The 21,893-nt window shown below is 41.3% G+C and overlaps 1 long non-coding RNA gene across 2 annotated transcripts in view; it reads left to right on the plus strand.

Moving 5' to 3' along the window:
* LOC144668187 (uncharacterized) overlaps nt 1-21,893 on the plus strand; it is a 101,551-nt gene that overhangs the window by 49,826 nt on the left and 29,832 nt on the right. Inside the window, exon 3 of one of the 2 annotated variants that reach the window (XR_013573448.1) lies at nt 5,944-6,116. The exons of the other annotated variant lie outside the window; for it this stretch is intronic. This is a non-coding gene — a long non-coding RNA (uncharacterized LOC144668187). The remainder of the gene's footprint in view (nt 1-5,943; nt 6,117-21,893) is intronic. 2 annotated transcript variants of the gene reach the window in all.

The raw sequence follows: 21,893 nt of genomic DNA on the forward strand, positions 1-21,893 counted from the left end.
TGGCTGAGACATCTTCAATGATTTAATGAGGTAAAGTCATCGAGGAATGTTCAGGCAGATTAGATTCCTGAAACAGCCAGGAAGAAACAGTCTGCAAAGACATCCATTAAAGTTAGATGAACTAATCGAATAAACTGAGCATTATTTAAATATACATATAATACATCTTCCTTATTTTCAGTTGAATGTCTTTCATTTTGCTGGAACAAGCATGATCTTTGATATCATGGCACCACATCATTAACTGCAATCTAAAAGACACTTCACGAGACTTCAATGTCCCTTTAACTTTAATCTTTAAGCAGTTTAAAAAAAAAACTGCAACAGCTGCTCTCCTTGGACTACTGTAATAAAGCAATTAAGCCAGTCACCACAAAAACATATCAACTTGCACCAGTGTCATTAGTTGAAGGTATTTATACAGTTCAGCCTTTTAAATCACACAGACTTATCTCCATTAGCATTGTGCCCCAGCTCTGGAAATGATGATGGAGAATCACTGACTCTGAGGAGAAGAATTTGGCTAAATAAAGGCCTTGGAATAGAGTACTTCAGGACCGATTCCCTGCTGTCTATGTTCATAGATCATACAGAGTAAGTTATGAATACCAGAAGAGGTGCTGGAAAGTCAATCTCTCACCACATGGATTCCTGCCAGCCTAATGTGCTATGTCTATAAGTTTAACTGTCATTGACTAATAGTTCAAGTGCAGATGTGAAAATTGAGTGAAACAACTCCCTGAGTGTTGCAAAACTGTATCCCAGTTCAACAAAGACAATGCAGTATAATTTTTGACTTTTTTCATTGATATGATTGAACTGACATCCTCCATGTCAGAAAGAACTGTTTGTTGGACATGGATATTACATGATTTGAACAGAACACCTCCTCCTCTCACTCTGTACTAGCTGTGACTCACTCCCTTAAAGAGCAAATTTCCAATCCATACGTCTGTACAATGGAAGCTGGCACTTCTCCAGAATAAAGTTGACCCACAGCCTCCAAAATGTGACATCAATGACATCCAGTGCTTCCACACTCCTGGCAATGTCAGATCTAGCAGATTAAGTGTATCCTTGATAGGAGTATTATAGTGTTAAACATAATACAAATAAAAATTCCTTTCTAACTCTAGTGGTGGTTGCCTGATGCAATCAATTAATAGATTTATCAAATTAAGTTTTGCTTATCATGTGACTTGCAATTTCAATCCTCCTGTATAATTAACTCTCCGAGTGCCGAATTTTCCGGTGTCCTTTCACACACTTTGGAATTTACACTCCAATTCTTTTATTGTAGTCTGTAAATGCTGAGTGCATCAATTTTTTTTGGTGTGTAAAACTGCATTGTATTTACTCTTTTATGAAGCAATCTTACGGAAGGGTGCAGAAACTTTATAAGCTGCGCAAACTGTGAACATAGTTTGAATAGTCCTAGAATGAGTCTTTTAAGTATTTAGCACAGTTTCTATCAATATCACGAGCATGAGAGCAGGGCCCAAGTACATGAGATTTGAAAGGGTTGAAATTGGGCGCGGTCTAGGATGAAGTGCAATATATTTTAAAAGGATGTTGATTCATAAATATTAATGGGAATTATGAGTTAAGGAAACTTTAAAATAATTATAACTTTTTTTTAATATGGGTGCAAAACCATTGCATCAAACCTTAACATGTAACTATAATTGCTTATAGATTACAAGCCTCTTTTAATACCTGACTTATGCTATAAAAATCATTATATATTGGCTACAAGTAAAAAATGGATATCCACCAAAAGAATTTTCCACACAGCGACAATTAGGGATATCTCCAAAACTGTGAAATAAGGGAGGAGTTGAATCCACTAGATAAGAACTACAATGGATTTCAACAACTTCTTATATTTATAGAGCCCCTTTAACTATATAAGTGCAAGGCACTTCATGGGATGGAAAACAAATTTGACAGGGTTATACCGGGGTTCTGGAGCAACTGAGCACAAAAGGCAGTCCAGGTAGACCTCTGGTGCCCTCCTACCCTGACTGCTGACCAGTTAAAACTCCAATTAGCCCCCAAGTAAGGGATCTTCAAGGACCCTGGTTGGATATTCCTCCACCGGACCTACATTCTTCTTTGAGGCAACTGGCACATCTCCACATAGCGATCACCACAGCAAAGCTTGGTCTCAGCTGAGGGTCATGAATGAGACCCCTGGCTTAGGGAGTCTCCCTAGCCATCAATTGCCTTTTAAAGGGCTAGACAGAAGTTCCGCACCTTACAAGTAATCACAGAAACTTCCAGCTTCCCTGGGATCCTGTCAGAATTATATCAGAAGGTATGTCAGGGTATATGTTCATTCAACTGTAGCTTGAATTAGAAACCTTTCAGTTCTGTCTGACCTGTTGTCTTGTGTTTATCCTTCAGATCCATCTGATTTTGGAAACACTAAAAAAAACAGCATTTCAAGCTGCTTCCCGGTCTTATGCTCCTTTATCAGGACAGTAAGCCCATCATTACCTGGGACCGTGATCTCCAGATGAAGGAGATGTTTAATAATTATAATGATTGTTCTTGCTCTTCCAGTGTGAAAGCACTAGAATTGATTTGCATGCCCTTCCTGCGTTGTGAAAGATTATCTCCTGTAGGAATGCATAGCCTGCCTGATCCTTTAAGATAGGCCAACATTCTCTTTCTTTTACTGCGGCTCTTACAAATTCACAAATGACAACCTCTGTAACTGCAATAAGGATAAACTATCCCTCCTTGTCCTTCTCGACCTGTCTGTAGCCTTTAACATGGTTGGTCATTCTCCTCCAACACCTCTCCATTGTGGTCCAGCTGGGTGAAACTCTTTCGAGTTATCAACAGTCACAGATTGCAACTCTTTTGAGTACAATCACAGTTCTTGGTTTCCGGGAGTGGGACATGAACCCACAACCCTCTGATTCAAAGGCGAGGGTGCTATGAACTGAGCCACAGCTGACACCTCTGTCTGGTTCCATTCTTAATGATTTAAATTTAGCCTAGGAATCATTTGCAGTGGCTTCACTTTCTGCTGCTGCAACATTACCTCTGATATCCTCCAAGGATCTATCCTGGCTCTGTCCTATTTCTCACCTGGATACTGCCCCTTCGCATCATCTTCCAAAACTAAAGCATTAGTTTTCACTTCTGTACTTCAGCTGTGCCTCACCACCAACTTTCTCCACTCTTCCACTGTTGCTAAATTATCAGATTGTTTATCTATCCTCCAGTACTGGATGAGCAGAAATTTCCTCCAATTAAACATTAGGAAGATCTCTTTTTTGGCCCCTGCTCCAAACTCCATCCCTCTCCTTGGCAACTGTTTGAGACTAAACCAGACTGCTCGCAATGTTGCTGTCATATTTAACCCTAAGATGAGTTTCCAACTATAAATTCACACTGTCACTAAGACAATCATTTCCACATCTGTAGAATCCCCTGTCTTTGCCTCTGCCTCAGTTTATCTGTTCATTTAGGCCTCTGTTACCTCAAGTCTTGACTATTCCAATGCGCTCCTGACTGGTCTCCAATGTCCTACTCTCTGCAAACTTGAGATTATTCAAAATTGTGCTGCCTGTGCCCTCATTCACGCCAAATCGCATTCAGCTACAACCTCTGTGCTCGCTGACCTACATTGGTTCCCAGTCAAGCAACGTCGTGATTTTAAAATTCTCATCCCGGTTTTCAAATCCCTCCATGGCCTCTCCCCTCCCTATCTCAGTAATCTCCCTCATCCCTATAACCCTCCGAGATATCTGCACTTCTCTAATTCTGGCCTTTTAAGCATCCCTGATTTTAACCACTCCATCATTGGTGGCCATTCTTTCAGTTGCCTAAATCCTAAATTCTGAAATTTCCTCCTTATACCTCTATGCTTCTCTGTCTTGCTTTGCTCAGTTAAGATACTTCCTAAAACCCTACCACTTTGCCCAGGTTTTTGGTTATCTTATCTCTAAATATGGCTTGGTGTCATATTTTGTTTATAATGCTCCTGCGAAGCTCCTTGGGGTGTTTTATTATGTTAAAGGTGCTATATAAATATAAGTTGTTGTTGTTACTGGGGTGCTTGAGCCCCTTTTACTTTCAGGCAGATTGTTTTGATGCTCATCGTGATTCTTTGGGTTGTTAGATACATGGTACATGGGAGGGACACTGTGGTGCCACCTCCTGGCGCATCTATCTGGCGCTGTCCGTGACTGGGTTTAGGAAGGACACTTGTCGTGTTTGAAGCCCTGGAACATCTTTTTTTAAATACTCCCTGAGTGACTACTGTAAAAATGGAACCAGTTAGTGGTAAAGTGGAGTACCATGTACCTTTAAGAGGATGCAAGTGGACTAACCATGTGACAGTGCTGACCAATTACTGTATAGCACGCGCTACTGGTTAACTGTAAGTCTAGAGCTGGAGGTGGTTTGGGGACCATGCAAGGATTTAGTGCTCTGCTTTCTGTTGCAATAGACGATCACAGTTTGTTCTTATGTCAGTCTCCGTTATTGCTAGCGTGCATCAACAAGCAAGTGTATATGAAGGCGTGCAATTCGAGTTTACTGGACTAGTGAACTCAGAGGCTCAAGACATAAAAGTTCTGAAGCAACAAATGTCACTTTTAGGCCCTTAAAAATAAGTTGTCTTCTTGCATCTGACACATTCTTATCCTGTCGCTCAATTGTCACGTTGCTGTGCATTGTCGGACATGATGAGATATGTAAGGAGTTCAATTGTTAAAGCTTGCCTGCATGGATCAGAAAGTCAATTATCACAACAAAAGAAATGGTGGAAACCATTTGGAACCTAATACACTGAAATTTAAGTACTAGTAGGAATATTTCTTCTTAGTTTTGTTTCCATTGTTTATTCATTATGATTCATCAATAAGTCTTTTTCAATGCTTTAATTTTCAATAAAAGATCTTGTGATAATTGGACTGTTGGGATAATGCTTTACCATACTTACAATAAATAGTTACAAACTGAAAGAAAATGGATTTGCTTATGATCGCACTTTCGAGGTGATGGTAGCAGCTTCACAAGAATTGCCACTTTTAAGAAGAAAGCAGGCATTATTTTCCAGAAGAAGTGGTAGCCCGAAAGGAAATTGAAGGCAGTGGGGTGAGTCACAAATGGGTTCTTCTAATCTGAGCTAAAGGCAAATAATTCAAGTTTGCAACCTGGGAAAAATGTGTGTATTTCAAAGGGCCTAGCTCTCTATTGTTAATGTCCTGAGCACTGAGCCTAGCTTTTAACATCATAATGAAGGATGTTCCCTGATGGATTAACTGGAGATAGGATTAATTCCTTCACAGCTTCTCCGGAGGCCAGACATTTCAGTCCTGAGTACACAAGAAATGGAGCTGCTAACACTTTATCTCATTTTCAAACTCGGGTGTGAGAATCCAATTCCTTCCCCCCACCCCCCGAATCTACATTCAATTTTGATGTGAAAGTTATAAAGATGACTGAAGATCCAAACTGAGTCAATTTGGAGGATTTAAATTCAGACCTAAACTGTGCTTTTCTCTTTAAAATGTCAAAGTGACCGTGATTATACTTTTAAAGGGGAATGGTGGTGGTTTAAAGGGTCGGGTTGGGGGGGGCGGGGTGGTGGTAAGGAGTGAATGGGGGAGGGGAAGGATATTGGATCTGCCAATGTCAAACGTGCAAATTGTACTTCAATCAGGTACGACCAGAGTCAGTGAACTGTATAACCTCATGCGATTGCCACAGGAATTTTCACCCCCTGAATGTTGCTTTTCACATTCTTTAAGGATTGATGTATTACAATATATATTTTATGGGGATTCCAGACATTTGTGCTACCAGATGACCTGTTGGCAAGTTTGATATCTCAATGGCTATGAGACCTGTTGTTTATTTTTGTGGTGAGTTTAATAACATGTCAATTAGCATTGCCCAACTCTCTTTTCAACTGTGAATTAGGGCTTTGGAGTAATATTTTTCTGAGGTCAACAATCTTTGCGATAAAGAGCCATGTGTGAAAAGAGCTGCAATGTCAGTAGAAAGTGCTAAGGACAATGCGTCCATGTTTGGTGCTGACAGTTTCCTTCCTCAAGATTGGATTTACAGTCGTGAACAAAAACGTAATTGAAAAGGTAATTCTTTTTTCACATCTTAAAGCTACAGTCAGGTAACAGCTGGTGAATGTGTGTGGTATGTCCACAGCTGCAAAGTCAAATGGAAAAGTGACTATTTTACTTTGGGTCAGATCTAGCCTGAGGGAGTTTAATAAATATGATGATTTAGAAGGACCACTGGGGAAAAAAAGAGGATAGTTCACAGAGGTTTTATTTGTCTACAGAAGGTTAGGTACATCAAAGAGTACAGAATGGTCCAAGACTACAGAGGCCATAGAAAGTGGATGATTTATAGCTGGAATCAAAACAGGTGGGGAGTGTCCTGCAACAGTTAACTACCTGGGTATGACAGAGTAGCAATACATGAGACAAAAACAAAAATTGCTGGAAAAACTCAGCAGGTCTGACAACATCTGTGGAGAGAAAGACAGAGTTAACGTTTCGAGTCCATATGACTCTTCTTCAGACTAAAGAGAAGTAGAAATGTGTTGAAATATACACTGTTTAAGGTTAGCACCTCCTTTAGCCAGTATCACCACCACCAACACCCCTTCGACCTTTTGTTTATGACATCTTTTGCAATCTCTCCTTTGCCTCCACCTATCACTGGCCTTCTATCCAACTTCACCTGTCCCACCCCCCCCCCCCCCCCCCCCTTAAACAGTACATGTTTCACCACATTTCTACTTCTCTTTAGTTCTGAAGAAGAGCCATTCGGACTTGAAATGTTAACTCTGTCTTTCTCTCCACAGATGCTGTCAGACCTGCTGAGTTTTTCTAGCAATTTTTGTTTTTCTTTCAGATTTCCAGCATCTGCAGTATTTTGCTTTTAGCAATACATGAGGAGGTGTATGCTAATCAGATCATCTGTGACTGAGATGTCATACTCAGCCACCATAAACATATTACGACCTTTGACAGGGAAGGATGCTTTTGACCTGATGCTTTGGACAAGGAGGGTTAGCTGGTTAGTTTAAAATGTAACTCCTTTCATATTCTCTTTAATTAAGATTTAAGGGAGAGAATTTCTCCTCTGCAATCTCGCCCTTAAGATAAAAACAGGAGAAACCTTAAGAATATAATAACCTGACTGAGCATCCTTTCCTTATGTCCAACACTTCTTCAGCCACTTGACTGTTGAAGATTCTCACAATCCTAGTCATGTGCAGCAAACAAAATCAAAATTCCTTCCCTATCTCTTCACTGCCAATTCTGCTCAGCATGCATAAGTTGATTGTTCTGTCACAGGGCCTGTGGAGTATCTTGTTACTATCACAGTTGATACTAGAGACTTCCAACCAGAAGTATCATAACCACTACTATTTTCTCCAGAACTGCCACCCTTGTAATTTTCACCCTGTTGTCAGTTAACCTTAGACATTAAAGCAGCATCGGTTAGAAATGCCTATCTGCAGGGAAGCATCTGTATCATCTGGCTTCACAGGAAAACTACCAATCTCTACTCTCTAAAAGTTTTTTTTTAATGGATACTCTGATGATGAACTCTAGCCAATGTTCATACACTTTAAACAAGTTTTTAGTGGAAAAACCACAAGGCTAACCTGTGAATTTATACATCAATATAACATCTGAGACACTATTCATCTGATTACACTTGGGTTAATCAACTGTGTGCTACAGTAAGGATGAATACTTTTCAGCAAAAGGCCTGTTGAAAACTGATATTACTACCAGTGGCATCCTGAGTGACATGACCTGAAGAGTACAAAGGATCCTCTTCATTCTTAGTGTCAGGATATGTTTTTACTAGTTTATTTTTGATTTCTATCATAATGTTTGCAACACAGAATGGTTTCAGTGACACTAACAACCCTGAAGAATTTCATGATCTGGCACTCCCATAGGGAAATCTTGCTCAGCAGGAGATTGTGGGAATGCAGCGAGTGATTTCCCATCCATTGCTTTCAATAAATGGAAACTCCAAGACTTCACTGCCAGTACCTAGTAAGAGATGGGGCCCATCATAATTAACCAATTTCTCCTGTTCAAACAAGGCAATCAGCCAATAGCAAATATTGCCAATACCCATCAGCCCTTCCCCATTTTTGTAAGATGCATCAATGAAATATTTGGAATTACAAAGGATATGTTGTCATTCAACATTTCTGGGTCATGTCTATCATTTTTTTTGTATTCATTCATGGATGTAGGCATTTATTGCCCATCAGAGGGCATTTAAGAGCCAGCCATATTGAGTCACATTGTTGTGGCTGAACTCACATTGTTGTGGCTGAAGTCACATGTGGCATGCCCAGACCAGGTAAGGACAGCAGATTTCCTTCCCTAGGGGATATTAGTGAACCAGATGGTTAGATGATTGTTTACAACAATCAGCAATTTTGTGGTCATCATCAGACTTTTTAATTCCAGATTTTTGTTGAATTTAAATGTCACCATCTGTCATAGTTGGATTTGAACCCAGGTCCCCAGAGCTTTACCCAGGGTCTCTGGAATACTAGCCCAGTGACAATACCACTATGCCACTGCCTCCCTCAAAGTTTTCAGGGACATTGGCTTGTGGTGACTGAATAGCTAGAATTTGTCTTTCCTTCTTGACAGTGGAGTATAGGGGTTTTTCTCTAGGATTATGTACATTTTCCATGAAAATTGAAATCAAGTAGCGTTGCTAGTGATTATGGAGGATTCCACAATAGAGTTTGAAGCAAAAAAAAAATCCCATGTGTAAACCACAAGATGTGTGGCATAAATATTTATTACGTATGCATAAACAAAATGTACTGTATACTCAGGAATGCAGGATAGTACAGCCATTTTTGATAACAAAAGGGTTTAACCTTTTTTTTTCCTGCAGTGTAATGAGTTGGTCCATTTAAATTGGGGTCAACTAAGTGGCGAAAATATCACTGTGTGCTGGCAATTTTACAGAACTGTGCTCTAACACTGTTTGAGAGGGAAACCCAGTTCTCCGTTTGTACACTATGTTCATTCAGAAATGAAACAATGCATGCCTTCACCCATTTAAATAATGATTCTGAATCTGTCGATACTGCCAGAAGTTTTTAAGAACATAAGGACTTGATTTAACATTCTTAACTAATCCCTGTCACCTCTCCAGCCAATTCCACTACTGAAGATTCTCACTGATTTCCAGATGTGTGCATCTTCAGACAGTTGCTTCCAGTATATTTTCAGCTCCACGAGGGGAAACAAATGGCCCAGGTTTTGCAGTCAGCAGAGAAGAAAGCTACCCTTGAAGATTTGGCCATCTTTGTAGTGTGGATTTCACCTTTCCTGATGTTAATTTCATTCTGGGGTTGGCTACAGGGGATCTCTGGTGTTCAGCAACAGCGATGTCAACAAGCAGGCTTAGAAGTTAATGGAACACTAATTAATTAATTAACCTGATGAAAGGTCAAACTCTGTTCTCTCCACAGATGCTGCCAGACCTGCTGACTATTTCCAGCATTCAATGTTAATTTCAGATCTCCAGCATCCTTGGTATTCGGCTTTTCAATTAAGCAGCTAATCACGTTGAAGAATTCTCACAGACAGTAAAGCAGGAAGTAAAACAAATTGATTATCCTTCACTTTTTGATCATTTACAGAGAGCAAAAGCAAGATTGAGACATGGACATGAGAAGTTGAAATATCATAAAGAAACTTTTTTTTAAAAAGTTCTTAGTTTTTAAAAATCTATGCATTATTTTTTAGCAAAATGGAGAAAGTTGGCAATTCCACAAATTGGGGCCAGGGAGGATGTTCAGTGTATTAATAAATTAGTATGCTGATAAGTACCTGACTACATCTCATTCAGCAAAGCATAACTTTTACAAGGGATGCTTCATAGAGTAAAAAGTAGAAATGCTCATCAATTTAAGTGTGAGACTGACAACAGCTTCTGGGGTCTGTGCATGCGCAGCTAACTGTAGAAATCTAGAAGTTGCTGTCAGTCGCACAGAGTAATAATGAAGAATGCTGACAGTTACACCATCATTGCAACCAAACAACCTGGGCCAATAAGACGTGTGCCCCATAAACTGCAGTGCATATGTCACATCCTCATTTTCTAGTATACAGTTTTGTGTCACTCCATGTGTATCTGGGACAGCTCATTTGTAACTCATGCAGATTTCTGTACCACGTTTGATCAGGTGAAATGTCATATTCATAAATAGAAACAGCAGAATAACATGGGAGATACCTTTCCAAATTTAGCAACCAAGATAGCCAAAACATAAATTACAAAATTACCAATCCAAAATGTCAATAGCAAGGAGCAGAAGGGGACGGAAGTTGCTCCCGGAAACACTTTGAAAATTGCTTGGCTGCCATCGTATTTGTTCAGGGCAGAAAGATGTAACCTGCATTTATATAGTAACTTACACTTCCTCAGGAGATCCCAAAGCTCTTCCCAGCCCATAATATACTTTCCAAGTATAATCACTGTTGTTATGTGAGGAATCAAGGTAGCTATTAACATCCTGGGGGTTACCATTGACCATAAACTGAGCTGGATTAGCCATATAAATACTGTGGCTACAAGAGCAGGTTAGAGGTTAGGAATTGTGTGGCAAGCAACTTATCTCCTGACTCCCCAGAGCCTGTCCACAATCTACAAGGCACAAATTGGGAGTATGATGGGATACTCTCCACTTGCCTGGATGAGTGCAGCTCCAACAATACTCAAGAAGCTTAACACCATCCAGGACAAAGCAGCCCATTTGATTGGCACACGATCCACAAACATTCACTTCCTCCACCACTGACGCACAGTAGCAGCAGTGTGCACCATCTACAAGATGTATCACAGGAACTCACCAAGGCTCCTTAAACAGCACCTTCCAAACCCATGACCGTTACCATCTAGAAGGACAAGGGCAGCAGATAGATGGGAAAACCACCACCACCTGGAAGTTCCCCTCCAAGCTACTCACCATCTTGACTTGGAAATATATCACCGTTCCTTCCTTGTCCCTGGGTCAAAATACTGGAACTCCCTCCCTAACAGCACTGTGGGTGTACCTACACCAAATGGACTGCAGCAGTTCAAGAAGGCAGCTCACCACCACCTTCTCAAGGACAATTAGGGATGGGCAATAAATGCTGGCCTAGCCAGCGATGCCCAAATCCCATGAATGAACAAAAAAAACACCTGGGGGAGCATTTTTCCCTCGTCAGGCAGGCTGCGCGGGGGTGGGTGGGAGCGGTCAGGAAGCCGACCACCGCCTGCAATCGGGGCCGGACAGCGATTTCACGCTGGTGGGCTAATTAAGGCCCTCCCCGTGTGAAACACGCGTGGCAGCGCTCAGCGCTCCCTGTGTGGGGCGGGGAGGGGGGGGCTAGTGGGGAGGAGGGTGAGAGTACAAGTTCACGCATGTGTGCAGGTGTGCACTGGAAAAGCTGCCTCAGGGAGATGAAGAGTTTGGAGCATTAAAAATAAAGATTCTTAAAATGTTATGAAACATGTCCCCTCATGTGACTCTGTCACATGAGCAGGGACATGTAATTAACGAAATGTTAAAATTTGTATTTTATTTTTATTTGCTGTTGGAAACCTCATCCCGCCCATGGACATTCGCCCAACGTCATCGCGCATCATTTTATGTTCGGTTGGGTTGGGCGCGTGCCCACTTGACGAGCATTTATATTCTGGCCTTGCACACTGCAACTGCAATTTCTGCAACTGGATCATCTGTTTTAGTGGTTTTACTTGACTGTCAAGCCTTGGCCAGGATACCAGGAGAACTCCTTTGCTCTCCTTCAAATAATGCCATGTGATATTTTATGTCCAGCTGAGCCTGTAGGCAGGGCTTTAGTTTAACATCTCCCCTGAAAGACGGGAACTGCAACAGTGGAGAACTCTCTCAGTACTACACTGAAAGTCCTCAGTTATGTGGCCAAGTCTCATGAAGCGGAGTTTGAACCCAAGGTCTTTTGAACTGACAGTTGAGAGCAATCATCGTCTACAGGGAGATGTGATCAATAAAATGTATTTATAAGGGCATTTGCAAACTGAATCTGGAGGGAATAACTCGAGTCCACCTGAGAGGACAAAATTCAACCTCTTCCCATTACCATACTAGGCTTTTATGCATCTTAGGCTTTGTTAATAATTGTAATGTGCAATGATTTTTATTTCCAGCTCAAAAGCTAAAACTATTGTGTCCAGTTCTGGGCGCCCCACTTTAGGGACCAGATGAAGGCATTGGAGACAGTGCAGAAAAGATTCATGAGAATGGTTCCAGGGATGAGGAACTTCAGTTATGAAGATAGATTGGAGAAGTCAGAGCTGTTGTCCTCAGAGAAGATTAGGCCGAGAGGAGATTTGAAAGAGGTATTCAAGATCATGAGTGGTCTGGACAGGGTAGGCAGGAGGAATGTTCTCACTCATGAAAGGATCAAGAACGAGAGGGTACAGCTTTAAAGCAATTGGTAAAAAAAACAAAAGCGACATGAGGAAAATCCTTTTCATGCAGTGGTTAAGGTCTGGAATGCACTGCCTGAGAGTGTGGTGGAGGGAGATTCCAATCAAGGCATTCAAAGGGGAATTAGACTTATCTGAAAAGGGAGAATGTGCTGGGTTACGAGGAAAAGGCAGGGCAATGGCCATTGTGTGAATTGCTCATTTGCAGAGCCTGTGCAGACATGATGGGCTGAATGGCTTCCTTCTGCGCTGTAACTATTATGTGATTCTGTGACACTATGGAGCAATATAGGCTGGGAATTACTGTTATAATAGCAAGTCAAGACTCAACATATTCTGATGCTATCTTAATGACAATTGTTTTTTAAAAGAGGAAGGTCATTAGTCCATCTATTTTAAATGTGCTACCGCCACTGTTAAAAAATGGACATTGGAATGTTGTACAAGCATGGTAACCATTCATCTGCTATCATCACGAACAGTAATTTCCAGCCTTGCATTAGGAAATGATTGAAATATAGAACAAATTGATCTCCATCTAAGAGGGAACAGATTAAAGCCCATCAGGACTTGGTGCAAAGGTTTTGTTTCAATGACACCGACTTGTCTTTATTTCTCTTGAAACTGCTTAAAATTAGAAGTTATTTATTTAAAACAGTGAAATTGCATACCCTCAATTTGTGTAAGATCGTGCCTGCCTGTGGGCTACCAGTGGAATCGGGTCGAGGCAGATGTGGTAATCACACAGTTTTGGTTTCATGCTCGTGGAATGCATAATTTCTGGGATTATTGTCGTTTTTTTGTTACCAAACTACTGGCTCACAGATTAACTTGATGGCTCTGAAAAGATACAGCAGGACCATAGCTACTTCAGAACTCCACCACCGACCAGGTGAATGCCTCTGTCAACACAGGAGTGTACAGGCTGAATTTTCACCATTGAGGCAGGAACCAGGAGCTTGGGGGGGGTGGGGCGGGTTTCGGGTTAGGAACCCTCTTCTGTAGGAAATTGATTAAAGTGAGCGGGCACTTAATTAGTGTGGAGACGGGTTTTCTGCCCAGTTACGGGCGGTGGGTAAGCTCTCAAAATCGGAGGGCCAATCAGACGCATTCTAGCTTCAGAAAAGCACCCAACTACATAGAGTGAAAAGTTGGTAACCGGGAGGGTACTTCACCAGAAGGGGCCCGCTCAACTATTTTTTAAAAAGCTTTAATTAAAAAGCAGTAAAAGCAGCCAGGCCACCACTGTGGGGAGGGAGGGGAGGGGTTTGACCCTTCTACCGGGTGACCTTCGACTCCGTCCCTAACCAGGCAGGTAAAAGGCCCTGTAGGCTGCCAGTAGCACTGGTACCCTGGCCTGACATAAGGTGCCCACCTCCATGCACCCGTCACATCAGGAAACTGGAGGCCGATTGGAAAATCGCAGTCAGCCTCCTAAACTTATCTTTAATAAGGTTCTTAACGAGCCTAATTGCCCACTGCCTCGGGGGTGGGGGGGCTGGGCCGCCACAAACTTGCCTCCCCTAAAATGTGTAACATCGAGAATGATGTCCTGAAACTGACAGGGCAGCCTGTGTCAGTATTTCGGCCACCCCCACCAGCTCCGTTCCCAACCTCAGGGGCAGCTCGAAAATTCAGCCCTATATCTTTGACACCCAATCAAGGATCCTGGAATCTCTGAATAAAAATAGCTTCACTGGGGATCCCCCCCCCCCAAGAGACTGGAAGATCTGATTAGTGTCAGGAGAGTTTTGACAACTTTGAAAAGGGAAAACAGCTCCAATCCCATCTTCAGGGGTTCAGATCCCAAAGCTGGTCTTAGCTCCTCATCTCGCTTGTCATCTTCAGGGGCCTGTAAGCTTCTGTTCATGGGCGTATAGACTCCGTTTCCCCTCTCAGGTGAACATATAAGATTACAGGGTACTATTTTGAACAAGAGCAGGGAATTTCTCCCTGCCCTCCTGGTCAATATTCATCCCTCAACTAACACCATTGAAACAGATTATCTGGTCATTATGGCACATTGCCGGCACAAATTAATTGCTGCACTTCCCACATTACAACTCATCCAAAAGCGCTTCATTTGCCCTAAAGCGTGACTGAGGTTGTGAAAGGTGCTATATAAATGCAAATCCTTTTTTTTTTTGTTTATAATCGTAGCATTTGACTGATGAAGTGGTGAAGTTCCATGCCAGCCACACCTTTTAAAGCACCAATAATCACTTTTGTTTTGATATTTAAAGTAGCTGTCACCTTCAGATAGAAATATGTTTTGCCTTGAAAGGCAGAAATAGCAGTAGACTTCAAATTGCTGCAAAATGAACTAAATAAAATGTCAAAATCATAATCTAGGCCCTCTTAAGAAATAAATACAATGCCTTCAGACCGGGATCTTTCTTCAGTCAGTTCTAAATCCACTTCTGCTGCAAGTCGCACTGCTACATACTTTAGGTTTTCTTCTGTTTCAATAAAAGTAATGGACTGTTGGGTTTAGCCACAGAATAAGTTATGACAAGTCAATGTCCTACTGCACTTTCATTATAACTCCTGCTTTTTAAGTGTTCGTGGGCCCATTTCCAAAACCGCTATTCTGTCAGTTACTTGGTGCCCTCTCAGCTTTTTTTGAAACTGCCCATCGGCTTTAGTCAATTTGTTAGGTTGGCATGCATGGGCTAAACTCGCAGGATGGAAAACAGGATATCATTTGAATTACGCCCCCACACTAATTGTCTCATCTCCTGAGGAATTTTCTTGTGGGCACTGGAAAGCTTTGTCTGTCTTTCTGGCTTTTGGAACAAGAAGCATGTGGTGCTAACCATTTCCTTGTTCATTTCTGATGCCTTGTGTAGGCTTTTGAATCATTTGTAATCATTCGGCATGAATGGCCATTGCTTTGTTACCAGCAGATTCAAAAGAATAAATCATTGACGAAAAGTCTGTTGACGACATTGCTGTTTCTCAGTCCAGAGTGAGGTAATACCATCTTTGCACCATGTACAACTGTCGCATGTCCCTGATTCAGGGAATGACATGGTCCAAATCTCTCAAGTGGAACTGTTTTCATCATAGCGCAAGACAGCTAGCTTGCCAAAGACTCCCTTAATTTCTGTTTAGTTGCACAACTGACCACCACAGTGTAGCAGGAGTTCCTCCTCTCCAGCTGAAATATTTTGTCTCTTCAACCATGCTTACAATTCCCCATTCCCTTAATTGTTTCCCAGACTCCTGGTCAGCACTTCTCCTCTGCCCTTTGCTGAACACTCGGAGATGTTCTTCTCCATTGACAGCTGGTGCATAAATGTAGGTTGCTGATTTTTTGGCACTATTCCCAATGGCAGTATGTTGAGATTATAAAATTACTCATGTACACACTCAGTGTTGATCAATGGGTAAGGATCTTGCTTTGTCAGGATAAAGGAATGAAGCAACCCTGAATTGTTTCCCCAATGTCTTTTTTTAAAATTTATTTCTATGGGTTTTCTGTCAAGGCTGTGCCTGCAGTCGGAAAGATGTGTGTTTAAGGATTGAAACATTTTATTTTATCTTGATCCCTAGAATTCACTTAGATTGGTAGACAACAAAGAGCACAGCAAAACTAGGCGTGGGTGGGAATTTGTGATTGGTGACATTAGGTGACCAATTAAATAGGCAATGGTCCACCTGAGTGAATTTTTGCTGCATGAAATGTGATGATATACTGGTGGTGGCATTGAGACAGAGGTAAGTAACATCAGAATGGTATATGTGACTTTTGACATGCTATTTATTAATTCCAAATGTAATTTCTTTATACATGCCAGTTTATCCAAGTGGGACCCTTTGGTTAATAAATTTCAATATACACAATGTGTCTATTTTTGAAATGTCAGTAAATTATTCGCTCAACTTCTGCCAGATGGAAAATTGGAATCTTGGCCAATTTTCCAGCAGCTCAAATTTTAAATTTTTTTTATTTTTCTGAATGGGAGAAGTCTATTGCACGGTGCCTAAAAGCATATATTTAACTTTAAGCACAACGGGATTTCATTTACTCACTGTGCAATGTTTTGGGGCCATTTAACTTCCAGCAATAGTGCAAAATATGGATCAGCCATCCATTGTAAATCCCATCTGATTTTCCTTGTCAATGTATTTGACAGTACTGAAAATTTCTAAGGGTGTATAATGAGCGATCGATCTGATCACCCAATTTACACCTTAACTAAAAGTTAAATGACCCCCATTGTGTATTACAGGAGAGTTCGTTATGAGCTCCTTTTTATCACCATCACTAAAAGTATCATCTGCTCATAACATTGTTATTTGTGGGAGCTTGCTGTATGCAAATTGGCTGCCGTACTTCTGACCAAATTCATCATCGCTCCAATATGCCAGCTCAGCCTTCGATCGACTGAGGAAAAGAATAGTTGAGGACCAGGATCTCAAACCTGAACCTAAGGTCATGGTTTACCGGGCAGCAGTGCTCCTCGTGCTCCTATATGCTTCGGAGATTTGGACAACCTACAGCAGGCACGTCAAAGCACAGGAAGTACCACCAGTGGTGCCTTCACAAGATTTTCCAAATCTGGTGGCAAGAGGGGTGGTCCAATAGTAGCGTACTCTCCCAAACCAACATGCCCATCATTGGGGCGCTAATCACTCAAAAGCAGATCCGCTGGGAAGGACATTTTGTTTGTATGCCTGACACCAGAAGGAACTTTTCTACATGGAACTTGATCATGGCAAGGGACAGCCAGGAGAACAGCGGAAACACTTTAGGCTGTCCTCAAAGCACCTATGAAGAGGTCATACACTCCTGCCGGCTCATGGGAGCCCCTGGCTTCTGACTGACCAAAATGGAGAAAGTTTACTTGGAAAGGCGCTGAACACATCAAGAGACTTCGTCAGGAGCATGCAGAGGTGAAGTGGAGGTGTCAGGGGGAGTGCATAAACCTCTGAACACCTCACCCACCCGATTTTCCAAGCACCAACTGTCCCTATGTGGCAGGGTCTGCAGGTCGTGACTTAGCAGCCATCTCAGATCCCATCAAATCGGAGTGGAAGAAAGTCATCCTCAATCCCAAGGGACTGCCTAAGAAGAAGAGGAAAGTTATAACAGTGAGTATGCTACAAAAGTACTTCATTGGTTGTAAAGTGCGTAGGGTCATCTTGTGTTCATGAAAGATGCTATATAATTGCAAGACTTGTATTTTTCTTTCCCTTTTAATGGACTCACAGAAAGGAGGACTTTTCTTCAACATGCTTATTTGGCAGTTATGTCGCTTACAACAAGCACACAACTGAGCAATGATCCTTCGCCTGCAATAAACACTGAATTACACCCCTCCAATTCCCATCCACCCACAAGTATGCGAGTACTTTTAAGGATACTCATTGAGCCAAGGCAGCTGTATAACATACAAACTTGGGCACTCATGGTTGGAGCCAGGAGATCCCCAAGAGCCTGCTTTACAGATATGATCCTGACTATCAATTGGGGGCCATGTGAGGGGATTTTCTTTATGATTTGAAGGCATTACTTCATACTGAACACAGAGACCTGCAAGTTAAGCAGGCATTTGTGCCAGAAGTAAATGTGGTATTCATCACCTGTTATACCTGGAAGGATATGCAGAAGACAATGTCCAATTTGAACTTTAGTGTAGTGATCGCCTAGTGAGAGTGCGATCGAGTTGTTCATTTGCTGCAGTTCTGGTTTCAGAAGTTGGCACTGTTCAGAAATTGCATTTGTGTCAAGGCACAGTCTTCACATGCACAGTTTCTTACTAAGGTGTAAATAGGTAGCTTGCTGGCAACATTTAGCACTGAGTCCTGAGGTCCATTTTCTATAGGTGTGGGTCTCCGATTGTCTTCTGATCTTGACACCCCTCCTTCAAAGCTGCTAGTAAACCAAGCTGTTATGTCACGGCCTTGCTGTATTGTTTCCCAAACCATTCCACTGACTACTTCTCTTCAAACCTGCTACCTTTCTTTGATCCTGTTACATCGACTCCAATTGTATAAAACTAACAACAGGTGTGAATCATGTGAGTCTGTGTGTTTGCTGTTTAATAAGCACTTAACAAGCAAAGGGTAGATCGAAAACATGTAGTTAGTTAATGCATGTTTTAGAGTCAATTCAGCGAGGCTACACACAGCCTCACTTGATGGCAGTGCAGATGTGAGAATGGGATGTAGAGATCTGCATGCCCAATTTACAGCACTTCTGATTCTCCAGTAAGACATTTATCTCTGATCTGCACTCCTGTTGAGTGCAGCTGAGCAGGAGAGCGTAACCTTACTGGATTTACCCTCACACCTGTTTACCCCCAGGGGCCATTTCAGAAGTGCCTACAAAAGTTGGCACCCACTGTATTAGTGCAAACACATTTGCGCCACCTGAACCCATAATTGGTGCATGTGTTAGCTGTAAAGCAGAGAGAAAACCAACCCCCAGTATGATCTTTGAATATGTCTACAGACCTGCGCCAGGTGCCAAATTATAGCTCAATTAGACTGGGTCGGAAAATGCACAGCCTGTGAAACACCTTGAAATTGAACGTTAGATTTACGATGCAAAATGCCACATTATTTTTCCATTCTAAACAATTATAGTGAGAAACCAATCACCCTTTCATGCAATGCTGAGTGCTACAATTTCTTAACATAAATCTTGTCAATATAATTGTATCACTGTGCTAGTTGGAATGAACATCTATGAAAAACATGCAAGTGGAAATTTACAGGTGGAACAAATAATTTATATTTCTGAAATGGTAAAATCCAAACTGCCTGGCGCAAGCCACATTAATTAGGTCACATAGCATGCTACTTCAGGTGGATAAGGGTAGGAGTCGAAATTAGACCTCATTGAACCTGTTTTCCAGGTGTAGAATATGTGCAAAATGGGCCAATGTCTTGCATCCCAAGGATGCTTGAAAGATATCTGACCTGACATTGGGTCAAGCCATTACTCAGGCATCTGGGAGGCCACCTAAAATGGGCATTAGGCTTCATGTGTTTACTAATGAGTTTATGCTAATATGCAGATGATTAAAGGATATGGCAGGATAGATAGACACTTTCCTTTGGAGAGTAATCCAGAATAAGGAGGCATAACCTTAAAATGCAAGCTAGGCCATTCAGGGGTGATGTGAGGTAGCACTTCTTCATACAAATAATAGTGAAAATCTGGTACTCTCTTCCCCCAAACAACTTCTGAGGTTCAATCAATTGAAAATTTCAAAATTGACATTGATAGATTTTTGTTAGGCAAAGATATTAAGGGATACAGTGTAAATGTAGTTAAGACACAGATCAAGTATGATCTAAGTGAATGGCAGAATAGGCCTCTTCCTGTCCCTATGTTCCCAATATCTTTTCCAGAAAATCTTAGAGATCAGCCTGCTCCACTCAGGTTTCCATCATGGGAATGTGGTCAAGATAACAGCTTCCACAAAAAAGTTTATTTTTAGTTTGCTACAGAGCAGGAATGAGCCTCCTGCCTCTAGTCATCCCGAGGGTCAGTGTTGGCCTATGATTGGGCCCCATCCCAATCTCTTTTACCTCTGAGCTTTATCTCTAGCTCCCAGCGGGTGAAGCAAGTGGCCTGATAGTGATTTTTATGAAAATGATCGAGTCATCAGTGAAGATGGGACAGATGCCACCAGTTTGCCCGAATAACTTTAATGAGGCCTGGAGCTCAAGTCTGGGATGAACTGGAGCCTCCTGGTTGAGATTCATAGACCATGCATAGAGACCATTTCTGGCCAAAAACCAAACCTAAAGGAATTTCCATGTTGCAGATCAGAGAATCAGGTAAAGAACATGTACAACATCTGTGACAGATAATTTTACAAACACGACAGTTCAGGAGCACTGAGCACCCATCTAAAATGTAAAAACAATTGTAAAATGATGTAAAAACAAATCCAAAGAATTATTAGAAATGTCTCTTTTTATTTATAAATAATCATCAACCTGTCACTTGGCAGTACAGAACTTGAGTATTGCTGGAAAAAGACATACATTGTCGAAGCTTTTCATCTTGCACTCATCAGGACTATTTGCAAGAATACCAAATGTAAAGGGAACAACGATTTATACTGCATGAGAAGAAAGTGCTGATTGGTTGGCAAGTGAACTCTAATTGATAGAGACACTGCCATGGAAAATGCACCAGTTAACTGATGACTAACAGTTAACTGCCAAGCTTTGTTTAAATTCAAACCAGGCAAGTTGACTCTGTTTGATCAAGCCATCGCCCTGGGGAATGAGCCAGGGAATGGCTGTTGCCCATTTTGTTTGGTTGAAAAAGGCACAATAAATTGTTGTTCCCTTTACATTTGGTATTCTTGCGAACTGTCCTGATGAGTGCAAGACAAAAAGCTTCAACAACATGTGTCTTTTTTCAGAAACAATCATCAACTTGTTAGAGTTTCTATGTTGAGATGGGATGTAGTACTGAGTGAGGTACCCCAGGAATCAATGTTGGATCCAATACTGTTTCTAATTCAGATTAATGACTTGGCTTCACAAACTCATTGCAAATTTGCCAATACCACTAAATTATGACAGTGGGCAAATTGGGCAGATCTTTCCAATTGGACTCCATCTGTGCCATAAATTCTATGGCCCTATGATTTGGAGGAGACAAGTATGAAATTACTAAATGTGTTGGAAAAATATGTAAGCAGGTAGTAAAATTGTAGATGAACTTGTACTATGGGCAAAAGATTACTTTTGCAGATAGGAAGGTAAAATCACTAGTGCATGACTTTTTATTTTAGTGAACTGTGTGTCTCCTCACTTATTTTATCAAACCTCCATAATGTTGAATGTCTCTATTAAATCTCCCTTTGAAAGTTTCTGCTCAAAGCAGAGCAAGTCCATTTTCTCTTGTCGTTTCACATAACTGAAATCCCTCACCCCTGGCTACCATTCTGGTAAATCTCCTCTTGACATCTTGATACCCTTCCTAAAGTGTGGCCCTCAGAATTAGGCCTAATTAGTGAATTTATAAGAGGTTTAGCATAACTTCCTTACTCTTGTGTGCTCTGCCAAGAATCCCAAAAGGTCTCAGTGGCAAATATTATTTCTTATTACTTCTGTTTCCAACAAGATCTACATTATGGAGATTGAGGTAATTTTCTGCCTAGAAAATTATGTTTTATTTTATTGAATTGTTTCATCAAAAATTTTAACTACAATACATGTGCACTTTAGTTTCTACATGTGTTTTTATTTCAATGGCATTTACTGTCTGTAAAGAGCAATAAAATGCCAATTGTAAAGGTTTATATCGAGCGAGAAAGTGAATTTGAATGAGTACAAAAGAATGCGGTGAGAATGCCTTACGTCACTTAGAGAATTCTCAGAAAGATTTTCTGGATAAAGTTGTTAGATTCTGT

Source organism: Cetorhinus maximus, chromosome 26 (assembly GCF_964194155.1).
Source record: "Cetorhinus maximus chromosome 26, sCetMax3.hap1.1, whole genome shotgun sequence".
Classification (NCBI taxonomy): domain Eukaryota; kingdom Metazoa; phylum Chordata; class Chondrichthyes; order Lamniformes; family Cetorhinidae; genus Cetorhinus; species Cetorhinus maximus.